General features: G+C 37.0%; 1 long non-coding RNA gene across 1 annotated transcript; it reads right to left on the bottom strand.

The window, feature by feature from the left end:
• Positions 1-1,218: 1,218 nt before the first annotated feature.
• On the bottom strand, positions 1,219-2,658 carry LOC104210885 (uncharacterized). Its single transcript, XR_011400665.1, has 2 exons — positions 2,259-2,658; positions 1,219-1,471 (listed from the first exon to the last, which is right to left on the bottom strand). It is a non-coding gene; the product is annotated as an uncharacterized lncRNA (long non-coding RNA).
• Positions 2,659-22,731: the final 20,073 nt, after the last annotated feature.

Here is a 22,731-nt window from a genome sequence, read left to right as displayed (position 1 = left end):
TCTCCCCGCCTAAATATGTGTGACTAAATCTTTCACCAGGAGCAGGTCTGCACACTGGCTTTATCTCAGACAGAAAATTTTGTGGAGCTGGTCAGCACACACAACACTATTACTTATCAGAAGACTCAGATGAGTTGCGCAAGAAGACAATTTATATATAGAGTCAAGACAATATCAAAGCAGTAAAAAGCGGACAAGTAGCACATTAGGCCCAAATAAATCATAATATATACAAAAATTAATAAATCCAAATAAAGTTAATGTACAAGCTCGAATTCTTGAAAAATTCCCCAGCAGAGTCGCCAGATCTGTCACACCCCTTTTTACCCCTCCAAGAGATAAGTGTAAAATGTTAGGGATTGTGGGTTAAAGAGATTTTCCAATTAAATTGACAAATTTGAAATAGGGATTATTTTATTTACAGAGTCGCCACTTGGAATTGATTTTTACCGGTGTTCCAAGTCACCTTTTATTTGAATACATATTCAAAGGAAGGTTTGACTCTATTATTATTAGTCTGCGAAAACAAAGTTCGGGTAAGGAATTCTGTTGACCGGGGAGAAGGTGTAAGGCATTCCCTGAGTCTCGTGGTTCTAGCATGGTCGCTTTATTGGATACATTTGGCTTGAATTAGACTTGGATAAACTGTGATTTATTTGATTTTTATGCTTTTCTTATGTCCATTTTTATTTATTTTTTAAAAAAATTAAAGAAAAGATTTGAATAATAATCTACAATTTGACTAATGAGAGAAAATTATTGTTATGAGTACTAATTTAAAAGATTAGACTAATGAGAGAAAATTATTAATTGACATTGCTTAAAACTAGTAAGATGTGGGCTTGTCTTGACATTGAATGAGACAGCCCACTATTGGGTTGATGGAGTCAAATGGGCTCATGTCCAAGACAAAATCCAAAAGCTCATATGCTTTTGGACTTTAAATCTACAGATATGGTCTTTTAAAGCTATGTTACAGATTTGGCCCTATCTTGTTATTTGCAATCCGTAGCCAACTATTTACAAAAATAAGTTTACAGATTGTCTTTCTAACCTACAGCTTAACTACCTTACTAAATAAGTATTTTTTAAGAGATAAAAAAAATATTATTGGGACTCTAATAATAATAATAATAATAATAATAATAATAATAATAATAATAATAATAATAAAAACTTAGCTTGGTGACAACAAAGGGACAAGCATGGCTACAAGGGTTCAAATTTTAATATATATGCTCCTTTCAGACAACCAAATGCCAGTGGAATTATATCTAATGCTTTGCAAAAATAAAAATAATTAAAGATGCTTAATACAATTTAATTAACTAACATATCGTTATAACATTATCAAACATTCAAGAGCATATAAAAATGAGTTACAATAGAAGGATGAAGCTACTAATATTTCCCAGCGTCAATATCTTTCATTCCAACTCGATTTTATGAGTTTACATGGTCCGAAAATTACCTGGACAGCAGAAAGAAGAACAAATACAGCAGAGTCAACTCTTTCCAAAATCAACAACAAAACAATTAAACGGGCAGCAACAATAGCAAAAGACAGCGACTACCGGCAGATTCAAACCCAAGATTAAAAACTAGAAATACCCCAGCAAAACAGTACAATTATGTAACTCCAGAAAAATCTTTCAAGACTACTCTATTTTCCTTAAACAAGTTTTTCACTTAAGAATCAACTCACAAAAGTTGCTAAGGGATATTATAGCTACTGATTTTTTTCTCTTTTTTGTGTGTCCAGCCCTCTCAGTAAGATGGAGTGTCCTCCTATATATCAAAACAACCAGCTATTTCAAAAAATTAAAAATCAATCTTTTTGACAGATTTTTCTAGAAAATCTGCTCTTAAATTCAAAGGGCCAGACTTTCTGGTTCAAATCTTGTAAAGTATTTCAAACAAAATCTGGTCTCCACTATTCAAAGACAGACTTTTATTCAAACACTATCCAAAGGTCTACATTTTCTTACCAAACAATTTGACTTTTGAGTGTTGTACTCAAAGAGTCTTGAAGCAGTAAATAAACAACCAAACAAGTATCATATACTCTTACGTATTTTTCACTACCTCACTTTTATCAATACAAAACTATTTTACTACTTCAACAAGTGCAAAAACAAAAAATTTAACATTTCAAACTTCAAAAACTAATGCTAAAATAATTAATAATAGATAAAATAAAATCTGAAAAAATAAAAATAAAATAAAAAATCAGCTACGAAAAAGAAAAGGATTTTTACCATTTTATAATTCAAGTGGCCGAAAAAATGGTGGTATGCCAAAAGAGGGTGTTCGGGGAGGTCGCCGGAATTTGGCCAGATTTTGGTCGCCGGATTTTCAAGGTGAAATTGGCATCAATAGCTAGGTCTTGAGGAGCTCTATCCATTGATGTAGGTATTGTGGTGTGGTAGTGGTTGGAGCTTCAAGAATTTGGGCAAAAAAGTGACTGGAAAGTTTCCTAGATCTAATATTCAAGGTGTTTGAGGGATTTTTGAAGGATTTGGTTTGGAGATATGGAAATAGGAAGTTGTGGAGATTACATGGTGTGAATTTGGAGGTGTTTGGAGGTGGTTCGCTGACAATGGCGATTTCCGGCCGACGGTGGTGGGCGGAGTTGGGGCGGTGTAGAGAGAGTGAAGAGAGAAGAAAGAGAAAAGAATTATGGGTGAAAATAGGGGTAATTTTCAGATTTTTGAGGCTTTAAATACCTAAGCCAAGGGTGAATGAGATCCATTGGATCAAGATGGAATGGATGGGTAAGATTTGATCTTGTTTCATTTAGTGAAATGACGTAGTTTTAAGGCAAAACTATGTAGTTTCAGACCTTTTCAATGGCAGCCCTTTATCTTGCACTCTTGGACACTTTTTCTTTCAAATTTGGCCAAATTTCTTCCTTAATATTTACAATTATTACTTACCTCAACCCGGTCCAAACTCTAGCCCGTGATGCCTTTGCCTCTCGTCTCGGCCTCGACTCGCATCAAATCAATCCAAAATCAGAATCATGACGACAAAATATGCTAAGGGAATGAAGCTCATGCGAAAATAATCAAAATACAACACAAATCTCGAAATTAACCAAACTCGATGTTGCGCCCCCCTTTTTCCCTTTTTGACGGGGAAGTCCGGGTTTCGACATTCATGAGGGAACAACTTGTTTCCTTTCGGGAGTTGGGTACTTGAAGAGTCGCTTCCTAACGGATTAAAGTGCGTTAGGGCACCTAGAGCGGTTAACTCATGTAACTAGTTTGCATTACCAAAGATTAGGGTAAGGGCTCGAAATAACCTTGAGAGGAAGGTGTTAGGCACCCCTCGCGGTCCACAACGGTGGGTCCCAGTCGAACTTAAACTATATGAATTAGTCATTTTACAAGTAAATGGTTCAACACATATTTGGAAATAAAGGCATGTTTTCTTATTCTAAGTACATGTAAAATTCAGGTAATGGAAGCAAGGGAGAAGTTTTAACAATCTTGCATATATATATATATGTAAAGAAAAGGAAGTTCATAAAATTTAAACACATTGGAATTGGGAAAGAGGAGTCCTAGGTTGGTTAGCCTACATGATCATACCCATGCAATGCCTGGTAATCACTCCTCAATGAGGGGCTACACATGACATTAGCACACAATCATCATATCCTTTACTACCCAATTCCATCCCCTTAGTCATAGTCTAAAGCGTTCTAGTAACCTTAAAAGATATCCTACGCGTGCGCTACCCGTCCCTTCCTTGTGGCCCTGGAGGTATTTAGGACCTCTAATTTAGGTAGTTCTAAACCATCCTAAGGTACTTAAAGGAGAAAAATCTAGGCGACAACCAAAACAATTTGGACTGGACCAAAGATGGAACAATTAAAGGCTCAAGTTTTACTTCCACAAACAGAACAAGTAAGTGCACGTCTCAAACAACAGTTTTTAGATATTTAAAAGAAGCCCTAGAACATGATATCTATGTTAGCATAGAATATGTGGTATTAAGTTAAAACCAAAGTGTCAAAGACCTATTAACTTTGCATACTGATTTAAGACATGTTAAATATGAGCAATCACAAATAACAAAGCATAGCTTTACAGTTTGTAGGATTTTTAATCGCCGTATAGGCTTGCTTAGGCGTGTAGTAGTGATGTCCTATGAGCATGGTATCTATCATTGTTTAGGAATGCAGTAGAATAGTAAACAATTAAAAACGAGCAATTTGATATCTATAGGCATGCTTTCTAGTGATATTGATTGACAGAGCGTAGAAGAAATGAGTAGGTTAGTTAATTAGACTGATTCTGAACCTACAAGCATGAGTTAAAGTTAAACTGATATTTAGATCTGACTAAAATTGATTTTAGATCCTATAGGCATGATTTCTAATTAAAGCTGATTTTAGATCCTATAGGCATGATTTCTAATTAAAGCTGATTTTAGATCCTATAGGCATGATTTCAAATTATGTAAAGTAAAGCGAGCAGAATTTATTTGAACCAAAGCAGATCCTATAGGCATATTATCTAACAAACACATTTGAACCAAATGAACCCCTATAGCATGTCATCTAACAAAACACATTTGAATTGAATTGGACCCTATAGGCATGTTATCTACCCAACTTTACCCATAGTATACAATTACCCTCCCTTTCACTAGTCACCCCAATATTTGTTTACAAATAATTATTGCAGACCATTGATTGAATGTAATTTACATAAATAGAATAGAAATTAAACTATAGGGAGCCTGAAGTAGGCCCAAAGCAAATTTCCAAGCCTTTAGTAGTCTCAAATGCCCAAAGTTCCATAGCCAATTTCATGTCTAGGTGTGTCGGAGTTTCCTAAGGACTTCAAGGATCCTGGGCAGTGCTCAACCCAGACTTTCCTCAAATAAAGACTGATTATGTGCAGTGTGGAAGTGTCAGCCCTGATATGTCAGAGTTTAGAGAGATCTCAAGGGTCTCTAAGCAGTACACATACCAGAGGGGCAGGACTTAGTAATCTAAGAGTAAGTGAGAGAGCATAATGATTTGAAAGTGTTTTGGTAAACAGTATAAAGAAATGTTTTAGGAGGGAAAAGATTTTCTGAAAACAAGTACTAATTTAGTGATAAAAACAGTTTGGGAAAGTATGAAAAACAATTTGCATTCAGAACACAAGCCATAGAACAAACAACTTTGGAAAATACTTTGACAAACAGTTTCCACACAAGGAAAGAGGTGTTGGGAACACATAGAATACACCTTAATAGAGCACATAAATAACAAGATGCTTAGAGTTCTCAAGGGGTTCTACAGAACTAATAGGTTAGATAGAATGCAAGTCATTAAAACACGAAGCAAAGATCACAACAGAAATATGTTGAAGACAACACAACTAGAGTCACTCTAGAGGGACTAGATAACTTAGCAAGAGTAAAGCAGAACAATCAAGGATTTAAATGAACATGCTAGGCAAGTATTAACAAGTCTAGGCATACTAATTACACAAAAGCAAAGTTTAGGCATGCTAGATGAACAGTAGTCAATCAAACATGCTAGTTACACATGTAAGCCAAGTTAAACAAGATAGTGAACAGACAAGTAAAAATGAGACATGCTAATTACATATATGAATAAGGCAATATATGGCATGCTAGGTAAGCAGTAAACAGAAGCAGGAATGAACTCAGGATTGATGAACTAAGGCAGTAAATAAACACATAGGTTTGGATTCTAAAATTTAATCAGAAGCATATCAGTTAGAGAAAAAAAACACAAGATGTAAGACAGGTATTGGGCAATTTCTAGCCTTGGCTTGCAGCCGGCTAGAATAACAAAGATCACAAGTAGCAGAGAGAGCCAAAAAAGTTTTTTAGAGTGTAAAAGTAGTGGTTTTTTTGACTAATGTCCGTGTCTATGAAGTTAAAATAAGAGAGTTTATATAGTAGTTCAAGAGTAGAGAAAATAAGGTAAAGTGATCAGTAATCAGCAATTAAGGGATTTCAAAATCAATCACACAAAGATACAAAAAGATCCATAGTCTTCTCCTTTAATTAAGGAAAATAAGCCAACGGTAATGATAGGAGATAATTAAGGCAAGAAGTTCAATCAGGCTGAGTAAATAAGAATCAAAGGCCTTATTAAGTAAAGGTGTTCAAATCAAACCAAAATAAAGAACTTCAGAATAAAAATAGTCAAAGGTTTAATTAAGGAGAAAATCATGTAAAGAGTCAGCAAGTATTGTAGACATGTGCTTTTTGACCCTACCCGAGATTTTTCATATTTTAGCACGTAAATATTTAATTTAGGCCTAATATATAGCTATTTCAACCATTTTTTTACTCTTTTACTTTATTTTATTACAAAAAAACGAAAATTACAAAAATAGTTTCATTAAGGTTTTGTAGTCATTTTTAATCTTGAAAAATACAAAAAAAAAAATTATTAGTTTATTAAACGGTCATTCTTATTTTAATAGTCTATTTTACTTAAGTAGGATTAATTAATAAATAAGGTCGCATTTTTAATCTCGTTCGCGGGAAAAAAATAAAGCTTGGGCTCGAGCAACCCATTTTTAGGCCTAATTTTGGACCTAGCCCATAATTTCTAAGCCCATAATTCCTAGGCTCATACCCCTAACCTAATCCCTACCCCTATATAATAGTACCTAAGACCTAGAGAAAAAATAGTGCAGCTTTTCCCTTTCATCCGCATTCCCTCATCATCTTCAAAAATAGCTCACTTCTCTCTTCTTCATAAAAGAATCAGATTCCCCTTCTTAGCAAGAAAAATCGGGTCCCTTCCCCTTCATACACATAAACGGTTCCTTCTTCTTAAAAACAAAAATGAAAAAAAATAATCTTAGATTCGAAAATGGCTTCCCAAATCGAAATATCAGAAGCTAAAAAAAAGGAAAGAAACTTGGGTTTTCAGGGGATATTTGAAGAAGAATTGATTTCGAATCTCGATTTCTTTTCACTCCGGGTATCTAACAGCCTTTTTGGAGCTGTGGATTTGCTGTTTCGACGCTGATTTTTGCTGAATTCGCGTAGTTGAGCTTTCTAGTTTCTTCTTCTGCTTTGTTTGATTTCGTTTCTGCCTGTTTCGCTACTGTCCAGTTGGAATTTACCAGGATGCTCTGCTGATTTTTGCGGGCGTTGTTAGTTGGGTTTCGATTTCAAGTAGGTATTCTTGTATTATATTTTTCATCAAATGAAAATGATCAAATGTGTGTTGAATTGGTGTTCTTTGTTGTAATTTGGACGAAATAGTAGATGTAGTTAGTATTGTTTCTAGCCTGGATTTTTTTTGGTTGTTGTCGAAGTTCGTTCAACTGCTGCAGTTTGTTCCCTTGTGATTTTAGTTTCTTAAAGGGGTCCTAAATTTTGAATTAGTCTATCATTGCATGTAATAGTTTGAATGATTTTAAATGTGATGTCTGATTTCACATGCTCATTATGTTTTATTATCAAATGCATTTCCATGTGAATGATTGGTATGATTTTTGCAAGCCTTGGTTTATATATTTACCCTCTAGTCTTAATAATGTTTAGTTGAAAATAGGGTACATTACAGCGTCGTTCATTTGTTCACGTTTTGACTATTTGATAAATTTGGGTGCACACAATACCTATCTTTTCTTTCCTAAAGTTTAAAACATCATAATACTAATACTGGATATTTCTTTTCATTTGGAGACTGTTAGCTAAGCATTTCTTTACGTAGAGAAGAAACATTTTCTGTATCTAAGGCAATATTTAATTCCATAACGTCGATCCTCTTCAGTAACCTCAAATTGATTTAGGAAAATAGATAATGTCCAAATGGCCCTCACAAAACTAGCTACCTTTTTTTTGAGGTGTGCCATTTTCATTAAATAACTGATGGCCCTCGGATAATTAATAATAACTCTTTAAATCGAGGTGTGCCATCAATTGAACTCTCCATGGCCCTCGTAAACTTGAAAGCGCGTAGTTGCTTTAGGCGCGCAATTTAAATTAATTTCTTTAAACTCGGGTGTGCATTTATGTGACCTAAATCCAACTTTCAACAATGTTAGATAAAATATGTCAGGGACCGCGGGTGCATTTATGTGTTGTGGTTCAAGACGTGTTTTAAATAACGTTGAAATCTTTCTAAGAAATAATTTAATAAAAGCGGTTATAAAGTTAAAATTGTACCATAGGCTAAGACATGTATTAAAATCAAATAATAGGCCAATTATAACAGTTGAGCAACCGTTCTAGAACCACGAAACTCGGGAATGCCTAATACCTTCTCCCGGGTTAACAGAATTTCCTACCCGTATTTTTGTATTCGCGGACTGCAATACAGAGTCAATATTTTCCTCGATTCGGGATTTGAACCGGTGACTTGGGACACCATAAAATTTTCCCAATTGGAGACTCTGGATTTTTAAATAAATAATCCCGTTTTGATTGTCACTTTAAATTGGAAAAATTCCCTTATACCCCCTTCCGGTGGTAGTAAAAAGGAGGTGTGACAGCTCTGGCGACTCTGCTTGGGAACGAACCTAGAATCCATGTTTCAGGGTTCAGAATTCGAGCTTAGAATAATTGTTATAGTTGGCTTTGTTTATTATCTAGTTTAATTACATGTTTGGGCCTAATGTGCTAAATGTTGCTTTTTACCGCTTTGATATTATCTGAACTGTATATAAACTTCTACGAAACCCTTCTCTTCTCATCTTCGGGGATGTGCACGCTGGCGTGACTCCTCCTTCTGTTAGTGTCATACCTCGAAATAAGAAAGAGGCTCGGACAAGTTACTAAGCCGGATGGCCTTTTGGTTCCCGATACGTATCCCCCTTCTCGCTCGAGTTGTCCGCTCGGGTACACAGTCTAGATTCTACATACCCAGGTTTTGAACCTAGAATAACTCAGCCTCATGCCGGATCCCTAGTAAGAGCGTTTGTTTGCATCATGTGCATTTGACTTTGGAGACTCAACAAAGGGGTGGGGTCTGTCTAGGACAGGTGTACCCGAAATAAAAAGACCATCCTGATGCATCTTACGTGCTACTTGCGTATCTATCTATTTCGGCTTGCATGCTGACTAGCTCTAGAATAGGGAAAGAAAATGAAAAAAATGAAAATCGAAAAAAAAAAGAAAAGAGAGTGAGAGGTAGGTATTTGAATTACCCTGAAATTTTGTTGAAATTTAAAAAAAAAAAAAAGTCGTTTCAAAATAAGTCATATTTTTGAAAAGTCGTTTCATATACAAAAATATTTTCTTTTAATCTCTCTCAAAATCCAAAAATATTTGTTTAAAAATTAAAAAAAAAAGTTTCTCTTTTCCTTTGTAGCATGTCTTTCATAAATTTAAAATAAAATTCCAAAAATATTTTCTTTCTTCTTTAGAAGTTTTTCTTTCGAAATTCCAGAAAACAAAATTCAAAAAACAATATTTCTTCTTTATAAGTCTTTCTTTGCAAAAATGCTAAAGAAAAATCAAAATCCAAAAATATTCCCTTTCTTCTTTATAAGTCTTTCTTTCGAAAAAATTAAAAAAAAATTAGTTTATTTACTTTTTTCATGATCTTGCCGAACTACGCAAGATCTGATTCATGTTCTCACATGATACGTAGGCAGCCCACATCAGGTTCGATCAACCATTGAAAAGAAAAATGAAAAAAAAAATGAAAAAATATTGATAATAATAAGGACTGACCGAGTCCCTTCTAACATGTCTTTTGTTTTGAATTGTGAAGAAAGTTTGAGGTGGTCGGTGTGTGGTAAGCGGAAATCACAAGATCCAAGGAAAAATGATAACTCACATCGAAGCTGTTAGAAGTGCTCAAGAGACTCAGGGTCAGAGGGTTCAACAAAAGTCTACCGTTGTTGAGGAAAATAGAATACTGAAACAACAAATGACCAAAATGTACCAAGCATGGGTCAATGGCCAAGGACAACCTTGTCATAAGTCACAATTTGATACCCAGCAAGAGCAGTACCACTCTCCTGAGTACCACTCCTACTCATTTGATCTTCATGCAAATATTGAGAAGCCTGCCCGAAAGATGGTACAGGAAGAAATGACCCAAAAAGTGAAAAGCTTGGAACGACGGTTGAAAAACATGCAAGGGTTGGCAGGTCAAAAGAGTGTTGCCTTCAAAGATCTATGTATGTTCCCCGATGTCCACTTGCCGCCCGGTTTCAAGACTCCCAAATTTGAAAAATATAATGGACATGGAGATCCCACAGCCCACCTGAAAAGGTATTGCAATCAACTAAGAGGTGCAGGAAGAAATGAAGAATTGTTAATAGCTTATTTTGGGGAAAGCCTTACGGGAGTAGCCTCCGAATGGTTTATGGATCAAGACACATCTCGCTGGTATGTCTGGGATGACATGGCACAGGCCTTTGTCAAGCAGTTCCAATACAACATCGACATCTCCCTAGACTGCATTTCCCTTTCAAACCTGAAGAAGAAACCAACTGAAAGTTTCAGGGAATATGCCATTAAATGGAGAGAGCAAGCAGCTATAGTTAAGCCAGATTACTTTCAAAATATGATGTGTGTAGTGGGTAAATCCTTCTCTGAATCAATCAAAATAGGGGAAATGGTTGAGAATGGTCTTAAGACAGGAAAAATTATATGTCAAGCAGTTCTCAAAGCTGCAACTCAGGTTGTCCAGATTGAATCTGATAATTTTAGTGGCACGAATGAGAAAGGATGAAGAAATCATGATGACATCAGGGTCGAGAAGAGGTCCGAGGAGAATGTCTCAAAGGTATAGCCAGCCTCGTCTGTTTTCCAATAACTCCCTTGAGCATTACTATCCATCTCAGAACCCACAATACTCTGTTGCTCCACCTCAGTATGTTGGCCAGCCACCAAAATACCCCAGAAGGCGAGCACGAGCATCACAAAATTGACACCAGCCTCCACAAAATTTTCAAGTGCCCTATAACCCACATCCAAGCCAGGGGTATAGAAGGGAACAAAGGTTGAAAGATAATTTTACGCCAATAGGAGAGTCCTATGCAAGCTTGTTTGAGAAGTTAAAGCATCATGACATGATTGCACCCATTCCTCCAAATCATGTGGACCCACGTGCAAGAAGCTTTCACCCTTCTAAAAGGTGTGAATACCATTCCAATGGCCAGGGGCATAATATTGAAAGCTGTCGGGATTTGAAAAGAGAAATAGAAAGGATGATCCAGGAAAACCTGATTGTGATCCAAGACAGTGACACCTAGAATATCAAGCAGAATCCTTTACCTGCACAAGATGATGCACACTTTGCGGGGATGATGCTCGGTGACGTGGAGTATGAGAATCTTCTCGAGAACTTGTCGACTGAAATTGGGGAAGGCCATGGTGATTCTGATGAGGAAATTTGTGGCTAAATGTCAAGCTTAGCAATTGAAAAGTCATTCTCTCCTCATTAGGAAGGAATCTTGGTAGCTTGTTTTGATGTTTTTTCTACTATCTGGGTTATTTCATGGTTGTCATCCAGGTTTTATTTGTTTGAGTCAAACCCTTCTATCCCTCCATTCTATTTGTGTGAGTCTTGTCTTTCTATTCTATTAACTCGGATTTTAGGTTGTTTGTCTTGTTGTCAAACCCTTTCTTCCTTTACTCAATAAAATATTGTTTGTCCTTTTGTGTCATTCTGTTCTTAGTTATTTTCGCGCTAGTTCTAATAACATGACATGCATGCGGAAATTTTGGCCAGATCTTAGAAACTGATTTATTCTGGAATTGGATAACTGAAAAAAAACTTTTGAGGATGAATAAAGATTTGAAATACTTTGAAATTAAAGTCGAGTAAAATTCACATTCAAATCATTGTGAAGATCGGGCTTCATGATATTTAATCAATTGAAGTTTGTTGGAAAGTTTGACATTAAGGGATGGAAAGTGTCTTGTGACCACGACACACCAAGAAGACAGACATGTTCGTCAATGCTGTAATCGCGAAAAGATAACATGATTAGCATTCTCGAGGCTGGGAGGCCCTTTTCTGCTATCCAAATACTCTATACCCTTTGTTACCCATTTTGAGCCTGTGTTATTTTCTTTGACCACCCTCTTTTGGAATCAAGTTTAGATTGAAGAGTCAAAAAAAATGAAAAAGAAAAAAACAAAGAAAAAAAGAAAAGTCCATGCCCCAAGAGTACAAACTGGGGCAGCTTTTAGAAAGTTCTAGGAAAAAAAAGAGAATTGTAAAAGATCGGTGCCCTAAAAAATAGAAGCTGGGCACCTTGAAAAAAAAACAACAGAAAGAAAAATGAAAAAAAATAGTTAGGTCAGATGTTTGAACTATGTTCGACCTGATTTCTTAAAAAATAATGATACGTAGGCAGCCCCACGGTTCGGTCCAACCAAATAAGAATTCAATAAAAAAAGAAGAAAAAAATTCCAAAAATCCCCAATAGCTGAAACTGGGGCAGAGATTTTATTTCACTTTTGAAAGAGTCGATTCCAAAAGATAAAAGTCCTCAACCCTTTTTACTTTGAGTCTATTTTGAGCCTTTATGCCGATCCTTCTTTCCAACCCTATCCAAAACCTTCCAAATAAAGACCTCCCGATATGCCTTCAAGAATGCCAAGAGAAGCATGCAATGAACAACGATTGTCACATGACATAGAACATTGTCGAGTTGCTCACAAAAAGAGGAAAAGAAAAAAAAAAGAAAAATGAGAGAGTCTTATTAGTGAAAACCCTCACGGGCACTGTAAGGCGACGGTAAGCAGAGATGAATAAATTAGAGAGACTTGTTGGTGAAAATCCCTCGGGCACTACATGTCGAAAGTGAGTCGTGAAGTTGATGCGAAGAATTGGCATAAACAAACCCGACTTCAAAGATCATAAGAATGGTAAAAGGGAAGATTGGATTAGTTTGGTAGATCGGCCGTTAAGTCCAAAATGCATGTCATGATCATTAAGGCTAGTTATTGAAAAAGAAAAAAGAAAAAAAGAAAAAGAAAAAATAGCTCTTCCTTCTATCATTCCGACAGGGACATTTCTTGTTAATATTATTTCTTTGCATCATTTGTGTCATTCACTCTAAGTCAGTCCTTGTCAAAACAAGCAAGAAAAGATTTCAAAATCTGCTACCAGTTTTTCAGTTGCACAAAGTAAATTTGGCCAGCAAACTCAGTTGTTAATGTCAACATGCCTTGAGGATTCATACAAAGGCTCCCCCAAAAGACTCTTGTCAGCTTGCTTGGCGCAAACAAGATAACTTGTGATTCTCTCTGACAAACAAATTGCTCAAAGCAGGAAGTCATTCAAGATATCAAAAAAGATCATCTAAGAAAAGATCTCCAGTTGGGATAATGCTGATTACCTCAAAAATACAAATGGTACCGGGTGTGAAACAGTCAGAGTTGGCGTAGAACAAAAGTTTCTTGAGACCGGTTCAAGATGATCGAGCAAAAGCCAATCTGCTCAAGACTCAAGGCCACAAACCGACCACCATTTTCAAAACTGACAAATTTTTCTTTGTATGAAACAGGAACAAAGCGGTGCAAGGAAAGTAATTCAAAAAGTGAAGAAAAAAGAAAAAAAAAACAACAAAAAAAAGAGAAGAAAAAGAAAAGACGAGAAGAGCCGACAAAGGAAAGTTTCTCAAATCTTTGCCTTTATTTGTCTTGCTATTGTGCATAAATCTTGCCATTGATCTTCACATTTTTCCTCCTAGGATAAAAAGTCCTAGTCTGATGGATTTTCCTCCCAATATAAATCTTAGTCTGATGGATTTTTCTCCTAAGATAGAAAAACTAGTCTGATGAACTTTCTCCTATGATCACAATCTTAGTCTGATGAATTTATCTCCTAAGATAGAGGACCTAGTCTGATGAATTTTCTCCTAGGATCAAAATCTTAGTCTGATTAATCTTTCTCCTAAGATACCAAAAAAAGAAGACCTAGTCTGATGAATTTTCTCCTAGGATCAAAATCTTAGTCTGAAGAATTTTTCTCCTAAGATAGAAGACCTAGTCTGATGAACTTTCTCCTAGGATATAAATCTTAGTCTGATGAATCTTTCTCCTAAGATACCGAAAAAAGACCTAGTCTGATGAAGTTTCTCCTAGGATCAAAATCTTAGTCTGATGAATATTTCTCCTAAGATAGAAAACCTAGTCCGATGAATTTTCTCCTAGGATAATAATTAAAAAGAGGGAAGTCTGAATTCGAAAAAAAAGAAGGGAAGTCTGGATTTGAAAAAAAGAGGGTCAATTTTTAGTTTTCTTGAAGTTAGGGGGCCTCGCCTGGAGAATAGGGTCAGTTTTTACTTTAGTCAAGCTTAGTTTATAGTTTTTCGCAAGCTCAATCACGTTTAGGAGACCCACATCCTAGTCGAGTCATTAATTTTATTCTCATCATTGCATCCTTCATCAGCAACGCATGTGATTTATAATTTTGTTAACACTCACAGATGTTCCCAATATCAACTGGGGCAGGAAAATTTCTTTTGTTTTGTCTGTATTGTTGTAATCAGGCACCCACCTGGAGAACAAGGGTAGACAACTCAAGTTTCAAGGGAAAGTAGTTTCGAAGGAAGACAACTCAAGTTTCAAGGGAAATCAATTTTGAAGGAAGACAACTCAAGTTTCAAGGGAAAGCAGTTTCGAAGGAAGACAGTTCAAGTTTCAAGGTGCAAGGGAAAACAGTGTCAAGTAACATGAGAAGACGGTTCAAGTTCAGCAATTAGGAACTTTACCTAGAGAATAAGTGAATTCACTTCAGAACGCAATTCAAGTCAGCAACAAAAGAAGCTTGCGGCGAGAATGCGAGTCAACAGTCCAAGGTGATCAACAAAAGTTAGTCACGAAAAAAAAAAAGAGAAAGGCAAGAAGTGAATCCAAATGCAGAAGTTGATAAAAGATGTGAGCTTCTCAAGACATGGTTGAGGTCACAAGCACTACATGTCCGGTCTTGATCCAAAAATCTGAAGAAGAACGAGCTAGCACCTGCAACTTGCAAGCGTCAAGGTTCAAATCCAAAGTCTGCATGAATAACCATTCAAGACTCAAGATCAAGCTTCAAAAGACTTATAGATAGGAATCTTGTAACTAGTAGTTGATAGGCTTAACTAGTCTTTTTCATTTCTTTTGATTTTGATGTAATAACAGGACCGCAGACCGGAACCTTGGCGGAACGGCACCTCGACCGACTCTCCACCTCCGCATACTCCATCATCTCACTCACTTCTGAACTACACATGACCTGATTCCTTTATAGCCAAGGATATGTGTTGATACCCAATTTTCCCCTATTTATTTTTTACACCCAAAATGCTTTCAAAATAGCATGTGTATGCATATATAAGCATGCCCAAGAGTTTTGGTATTTTTTTCCTAATTTTTAAGATTTTTAAAATCAATTTATTGTCTATTTTAGCAGTGCAAAATCCAATAATTATTCCTAAAATTATCATTTTGGTGAATAATTTATTTCCATTCTCATATTTACACCAAAATATGATTAAGGTGATTTTTTCATATTTTTACAAATTTATTTGGTATTCTTAAAGCTGAATTGCATATAATTGCAATTATAGCCCATCTTACGATTAACAACATTTTACAATTATAAAATCATTCCCAGTATTTTTAGATTAATGTTTATATATTATTAATTAGTTCAGTACTTTTAATTTTTTTTTTAAAATCATTTTAGCTATTTTGTTTAAAATAAAAAGGGGGAGATTGGCTATTTAACACATAACCCATTATTATTTCAATTTTAGCCTCAAATTGATCCCCAATTCCGCCCAAATTGAAACAACCCAATTTCAATTTTTACCCGACCCCTTGACCCGTTTTTAGACCCGCTCGGCTTCCCCTTTAATCCTGGTCGTTGATCATTTTGATCAACGGCCGTGATTCGTTCTTTCCTTTTTTAATTCCCATACCCCCTAACCCTAACTCATTTGAATCAAAGACGCCGCCTTCATCTCCCAAATCCTCTCTAGCCCTCTCCTAAACCCTAGCTGCTTTCCACCTACTTCTGTCATGTTTCCACCGGAATCCATGGCATTCCTGGTCATGGATGGCCTGTGCTCACTCTCTCTCACCATTAAACTTAAGTTACTCGAAGTTTGGAGGCCTTACTTCAAAGGTTTTCTTTAGATCTGTCTCAGATCTGTAAAATCTATGGCCTCTCCGGCCATTTTTCGGCGTGTTTGAGCAATATGAGTCTCTTCGACTGAAGATCCGACTTTCCTCAAGACCTTCTCATTCCAGGGTCTTCTTTGCCATTTTAAGCCTTCTAAAGTTCTATACTTGCTTATTTCTTTCAGATCTGTGACATGCCTGGTCTTTACTTGACGTTTCAAGATTTTTCCTCAAATTTCCCTTTCGAAATTGTTTAATTTCTATTTTTAGGGTTTCTGGAAAAGTTTCTTTAAATGTTTTATGACTCTTTTGTTCTATCTTTATGTGTGTTTTATACTTGTATGTTTATTTCCTATTATGCTCGAGTTTGCTCTCTCTTGTTTCTTTCTTGATTATGCAAGACTTTTTCTGTTCTTTGTTCACACGTTAATTTGTGTTGTTTTCCTCATTCTTTGCTATACGTGTTTAAATTTGAGCTCTTTGATTTTGTTACTGAGTTTTGTTTATGTTCCTGCTTGCATGTTTTTACCTACTTTGTTTAAAAACTCGTAGCCTCTATTTCTTCTGAACTTGTTTGTGTATGTTTGCCTCTCTCAATGACCTTGATTTTTCACCCCTGATTCTATTTGAAACCCTAAAGATTTGGGGATTTTCTTTGATAAGTGGCACTAGGGTTTCACTTTGGGACCCTAAGTTTCCAAACTCACTGTGAGGCTGTAATCGAACTCGAAATCCTGTTTGCTTGTGACTCTGAAACTTCCATTGTTAGACTCTTTCTTTGTTTAAGCTGTATGCTTTTTATATGAGAAAAACTCCTCTTTTAAAAGGTTTCACCAACCAAGTGATTGATTTTGAAATCCCTTTAATTCGTCACTGATTCCTTTCGATTGAATCTCCTTTACCCTACTGGCTGTTTTCTTGGTCGTTTTGTGTAAAAAACCCATGCTTATGATGTTTTCCTTAAATACACGATCTTGTGTATTTCTTTTTTAATTCTGTACCAGTTTGAATTATTTCCATACTTATATGACTCTTTCCTTAATCACTTGAAATTCCTCGTGATCACAATTGGATCCAGGATCTTTTTGATTGATTTTTCGAACTGATGCCCTATTTTACTTTATAAAAAACACTATTATTTCAACTTCCCTTAATTACCCACTATGGTTTTGACCCTGTTTATGCACTATGTGGTTTCCTTGCCCTAATCAGCCTTATTAAACTGATTTCCTTCCTTATTCTGTCTTGACTAGCTGTTTGGACTAGACTCCTTAATTAGAGGAGTCCAGTTGCCTTAATTGACACTAATTGATTGCTATTTCTATGTTTGTACACTCTTTGCCTATGTATTGCTTGTTTTCAAAACTATATAAAGACCTAGTCTTCCTTCTTTACAAAAAAAAAACACACAGACACACACTGAAATACATACGAACAAAAACACTTTCTTGCAATACTGTTTTAAATTCCGCTTTGCTTGAGATCTTTTGGAACTGTTGTTTACAACTTTTCTCTCTCAAGGCTACTTTTTCTTACTTATTTTCCTTTGAAACTGGTATGTCTTTTATATAATTTTCTGCCTCACTCCTATGTGTTTACTTTGCAGTTTCAGACTGTTTGTCTACTTTACTGCTCATATTCAGTAATTTGTTCTAAATATTTTCCCTCCCTACTTCTGTTTCTGTTATGAATCCCTACCCCTATTCCCTTCTATGTTCCTGAGTTAAGGTCTTGGCCTGACAGTATCCTAATTATTGCCCAGGTCATAACCTGATCCACAATGGATCCTAACTCTCAATGTTTGGCTACCAAGCTGGTCAGGGGTGTGGCAGCATTCCAAATTGCCGGGTATGACCACCAGCCTGTCATGGCTCCCCCTGATTCCCTTCCCCTGTGAACTTACACTTATTCTTAGAATTTTAAGTTCTGCCCCTCTCTTATGAGCCTTGCTTTGGGACCTTGAGTTCCCTCTGAACTTGGACATCTGAGGGATGGCATTTCCACACTGCACCATGTTCTTAATTCTGCAATGTTTTGGGGTGTAAGCACTGCCTGGAGTCCCTTTGAGACTCTTGGGAACTTTGACACACCCCAAATATGAGAAAGTCTTTTGGAAATCTGATCCTGGAAGTTAGTTTATTTCATATTGTTGGACTTTGAATCTGAATTAGTCTGTTTAGATGTAGCTGGAACTTTTGATGTAATTTTACTTTTTTTTTTCTAATTCATTCGGGCCTGTAATAATATGTCAAAACTATTGGGGATGGTTAGTGGAAAGGGAGGGGAATGAATGCATGCAAAGGGTAGAAAACCTGCCTATAGGTTATTTATAATTTCTGCACTTCTGCATTTAGAAAACATGCCTATAGCATTTCTGCACTTTTGCATTTTTTTATTTAGAAAACATGCCTATAGTCTTTCTGCATCTTCTGCATTTCTGCATTTAGAAAACATGCTTATAAGTTTTTTTCCTGCATTTCCGCATTTATGCATTTTAGAGATTATGCCTATAGGTTCTGCATATAAAATCATGTCTTAGGTTTTTCTGCATATACACGCCATTAGGAAAATGATCCTAGGCTTAATAATAACCAATTCATTCTAGATATCATGTCTATAGGATTCTTGCAACTGTTTAAAACTAATGAAACTTAGAGATCATGCCTATAGGATCAAATTAACTGAATCAGTGTCGTTTTTTGAATCTAAAACCAATCTTAAAGTCTAGAGATCTTTGTTTATAAAGTCAGTAACATTTTCCTTAAAATCAATACAGCTCTATTAGATGTCATGCCTTTAGGCCTCACCTAGGCAAACTATTAGGTGATTAATTAACTGTGTCAGTCTTCGATAACTACATCTAGACAAGGCTAATTCGGACTCCTCATCTGAGAAATATATGATGAATCAGCCTATCCTACGCCTTAATTTAATTCAGACCAAACCAGTACTTGTAAGTCATGCTAAATAATCTGCTGCTTTGAATGAGGAGGCCTACTTGAGCCTTAACTGCTATTTGTTCCCCTTTTAACTGCTATTTGTTATTGCTTGTTGCCTAGATTTTTATCCTTTTGAAAACTCCGAAAAAGCCCCAACTCCTTCCCTTTTAGGATTAGTAGTATCAATGCCTCTGAGACTGACAGGATTGGGATGGGTAATATCATGCAATAAGCAACGATACCATTTCGCGCTTTAATACCTTAACGGGTTGGGAAGGGTAGATATGAATATGATGACCGGTGCGCTAATATCATGTGCGACCCCTCTTCTGAGGAGTGATTGTTGGATATTGCATTGAAGTGATCCATATTAATGACAAACCTAGGACCCTTTTTCTTTATTTGCTTCCTTTAGAGTTGTTTAAACTTTTCACATTCTTGCTCTCTTTCTACTTACTTTCATAAGTTTCAACCTAATTGCAATGTTGTATGTATGTCTTTATTTGAGCCTTGATTGTTTACTTGTAAAGTCACAATTGTAGCATGGCCGGGAACCACACTTGTGGATCCTAAGGGGTGCCTAACACCTTCCCTCGGGATAATTTCTAGCCCTTACCCTAATCTCTGGTCTCTTCATCTCAAACTCTTCTAAAAAGTGTCCTAATGCATTATAATCATTAGGTGGCAACTCTTCAACTTCTAAACCCAATTCTCGAAAGGGAATAGAGTTGTCCTCCCAATGTCGTATACCCGATTTCTGAACCCACGATTAGCGAAAAGGGGGCGTCGACAGCATGGCGACTCTGCTGGGGAGATTCTTTAAGCTTTTACCATTGTATGTTGCTTGTGACTTTACTATCTCATTAATTGCTTTATTTTCTGTCTTTTATTCGCTACGAAACTGACTTGGCTATTCATGTCTTTTCTTTCCTTTAGCTGCTTTCCTTTACTGCTTTATTTCAATACTGTTGTAATTACTGCAATTATTGTAATCATTTATCTTATGAACGTGAAAATACATGTCAATTTGTTTCATTCTTGTAAACTGCATCTTCAACATCATATTCCACTCGTGCCAAACAAATACCATAGCAACGCTTATAATGAGTGGTTGCGCTCTTCCAATATTATCACCCTTTAAATTCGGCAAAGGCGTATTTGCGGTAAAACCAGTCGATCAGCGGTGCAGTCGACGGTTCCGTGCCTTTCCCTCTTGAGTTGTCCGCTCAAGGGTACCTGTCTAATACCCCAATAGAAACCTTACTCTGTCTAACTGTGCATGCATCATGGTCAAACCTAGCCGAGTCAGTTATGTTGTCCACATAATGACTCATTAAGATAGCCTTGTCCAAAGTCCATCGGGTTTCCCTGAAACCCAAACGGACACCTACATGTTCTGTGCATTTATTTGGAGAACTAAATGCTTTTTATGCTAATTATTGGTTTAAATAGTCGAGTCTGGCGAGGTAAGGGTCTAACACTCTGTTTTGCAGAAAATGAGGCACAAAGTCCCTAGATTTGGCATGGTAACCAACATTCATCCAAGGCTGCTGAATTGATGGGAAGATCTCCACTCTAGTGATCATACACTAATCCGCAAATACTTAGGGAATCTGCCTTCTCTTCTAGAAATCCAGCCTGACAACAAAATCATAGAGGCTGCAACTTTGTTCTGGGATAGTGGCAGGTCCGTGTTCCACTTCAGGGACCTTGAAATGACTCCTTTGCTTGATGAAATAGGAGGCTTATTTGGTATTCCTTGGGAGACTCCAGGTTTGCTTATACCAGAAAATCGCAAGGGTAGGGGTTTCCTTAAGATGATGGGACTGAAGAAGAACCCAGACTTGACCTGTTTGAAAGACTCTTACATCCCATTCGACTATCTGTATGAGAGGTACGGCCATAGCAAGTCATACCGCACCTACTCAGATGAATTTGCCCTCACCTCACTGGGGCATATTCACAGAAGGGTGTTCGTATTCATGTTTTATTTCCTGGGGATGATAGTGTTCCCTATGAAGAAGGCTAGGATCCACACCAGGCTGGCCATGGTAACCAAGACTCTAATGGAAGGAATTGGCGGACAACCTTTCAGTATAGTGCCCATGATTGTTGCTAAGGTATACCGGGCTCTGGACAACTGTCAGAGAAAAGACAGTCATTTTGAGGGATGCAATTTATTACTTCAGCTCTGGCTAATGGAGCACCTCCAGAAAGGAGAATACCGACAAGAGATCTTACACAGAGACTGGGATGATCACATTGCCTTCAACCAGCCTAGGCGTATGAATTATATGCCTAACATGTTCACTCAGCCATAAGACGCTGGAAGATAGGTGGAGCTATTTGAGAATCTAAAAGAAGACCAGGTACAGTGGATGGTCGAATGGTTCCCTACGGAAGAATTCATTGTTCGATCCCGAGACGCACCATTTCTCTTACTCATTGGTCTAAGAGGAACTTATCCATACGTTCCCCTCTAAGCCATGAGGCAGGCTGGAAGGAAGCAAATCATACCAAGGGTCGACAAAATGAGTCACTTTAGGGCTGATTTCCAGGAAGAAGATAGCCCTCACAAATGCCAAGCTCAATACATATGGCATTGCAAGCTCGTTTTGGGGAAAGAATCTACTGAACCAGACAGGTATCACACTGGTTGCGTGCCGCACTATTCGGGTTTGTTGGAAGATAATCACAATGGTATGGGTCAGCCCAGGTTCATTCATGGACACAGAATCATCGCGAGAAAGCTGAAGCACGGGTTAAGTGCAATCAACTGTGCAAGAGAATTCGAGAGTGTGAAAGTGAGCATCGGGAAATACAAGAAGCCCATCAAAAGTTGATCGAGGAATGGAAGGATATGGCTGTCAGCGCCAACAAACGACTAGGGTATTTGGAGCGGGGTCTAGTGGATCTAGAAGGAAAGTTCCTCAAGAGGATTGAAGATTGTCGGAACGCTGAAGGGAATGCAGGCGGACATTTGGCCCAAGCTTATTTGCTGCTAGGACTGCGCGAGTTAGTGAAGCTGTTCAAGGGGGATAAAGATACCAAATCTGGGGAAGGTCCTTCTGGGACCAAGTAGTTAGAAGTCTTTTATTTTGCTTTTAATGATGTAATAAGGCCGATGGCCACTAGTGACATTTTATTTTCTGTTATTTAGCGTCGTTTTGGATTCGTCTTATTTTTATTAATAAAATGAGGCATTTAGCATTATAAGTTCTCCAAGTTAATTTGTCGCTAGGCCTACCTCGGGCACAACGAGACACCCAAATTAGGACGCGATTTATATTCTTGCACAATGTGCTTAAATATTGCAACATTTCCTTCTCATAACCCGCACTAACTTGTTACCTTTTTTTTGTTTTTCTTTATTTTTATTCCCCTCCCCAAAGGTTAGTTCGTGGATTCTGGCACCATCACCATACAGTACGAGATCCAAGGTCCCTCCACCTCCTCCTCCTCCAAGTCCTATCCGTAACAAGAACAAAGGTAGAATGGGAGATTCAAGCGCCAGAAAGGAAATTGAAAGAATTGAGATTCCTTAGGGTACCCCGATTGCTAAGGAAACTGCTGCCCAACTTGAGCAGAAACTGTTGAAGTTCCAAAAAGAACTGGATCAAGTTCGGAACTTGGCAAATTTATCATTTACTCTCACCGCTCCTAATGTCAACTTTCCAAATACTCAAAATCTCGCACCTCCACAAAACACCCCACAACC

This window comes from Nicotiana sylvestris, chromosome 6, assembly GCF_000393655.2.
Source record: "Nicotiana sylvestris chromosome 6, ASM39365v2, whole genome shotgun sequence".
In the NCBI taxonomy this organism is placed as follows: domain Eukaryota; kingdom Viridiplantae; phylum Streptophyta; class Magnoliopsida; order Solanales; family Solanaceae; genus Nicotiana; species Nicotiana sylvestris.
Note: the sequence above shows the minus strand (reverse complement) of the source record. Positions and strands in the feature narration are given on the sequence as shown.